The sequence below is a fragment of the Austrofundulus limnaeus genome, unplaced genomic scaffold, assembly GCF_001266775.1.
Source record: "Austrofundulus limnaeus strain Quisiro unplaced genomic scaffold, Austrofundulus_limnaeus-1.0 Scaffold460, whole genome shotgun sequence".
NCBI lineage: Eukaryota > Metazoa > Chordata > Actinopteri > Cyprinodontiformes > Rivulidae > Austrofundulus > Austrofundulus limnaeus.
Genome location: NW_013952862.1, coordinates 352,167 through 353,346, shown reverse-complemented (window position 1 = coordinate 353,346; position 1,180 = coordinate 352,167).

The window sequence follows — 1,180 nt, the reverse complement described above, 5'->3', positions numbered from 1 at the left end:
TTATTTACCTTACTGAATTAGATTGGAGTTGCTGCATGTGATGGAACATCCTCAGTGTCATCAGATCAGGGATGTTCAAAGTGTGGCCCCTGACTTCAGTTCATGAATTACACTAATTTGTTTATAAATGTGTCCCCCCGACACAGCTGTCTGATGGAGACTTTGTGTTTATTATTAGGGTAAATTTATCACAAAATAAAGTCTTATAATAAAAAATAATGACAACAATACCAGTTATTTGTCTTTAAATAACCAGACTCTTTGCTTTTTCCACATCTATTTAGTGACTTCTCCTCAAAAGCTGATTTTGCTGCCCTCCTTTAAATTAATTTATTTAATTAGTCTGAATACAACAAGCATTTTCAATGAAACAGAAATCCTGTGGGTTTTGGTTTTCTCCCAAATGAAACGTAGAAAATTGAAAAGTTYATTTCAGTAAGAGAATTTTCCAAAACACATTGAAACTTCTGGATCTAGATTAATTCAAACGTCCATTTCCAGCAATAAATCGGACTATTTTATTTGTTTAATTAAAGTATTCGATGCTTAGTTTATTGTTGAGCAGGTAAAGGAGAAATATTCCTTCTGACTTTATGATTTTGGCCCATGTGACWAAATGTTTGGACAKCCCTGCTTTASACTAAAACAATTAACTTAAATGCACATTTATTCAGCAATGTACACAATGAACTGCCACAATTATAAAACATTTCCATAAKGCTTTAAATTAGACTTTTTACAAAGCAAATCTGAGTTTGAAATGAACGCAGTCAGATGAACCTGATGTGGTCCTGCACTGGTTTGTGACTGAACTGTAAACATCATTCATGAGGGAGGATCCAGGTCCATTGTGTCCAGGTTTGTTCAGAAGGTCTCAGTGTTCACAGGATCCTCACTGTCCTCCTGTGCTTCACAAACGCTCACTGTCTTGTTTCTTGTGTTGTGAACAGGTTAAAAAAACTTTTCTCTCACAGCAGTCGTTGTGGGCACCTCCAACCCATCTTTAGAGCACAGGGTCCTGACACCTGCAGKGGAGCGCTCCTCTGACAGAAAATATCCAAGGATAATGTCTCAGATTAAAGCATAATGTGAGCCGTCATATCAAAAATGAGGATTAAGTCAAATTTGGTCAAAATTACCTAATTACATTTTCAGATTCTTGACTTTAAAAGCTACATTT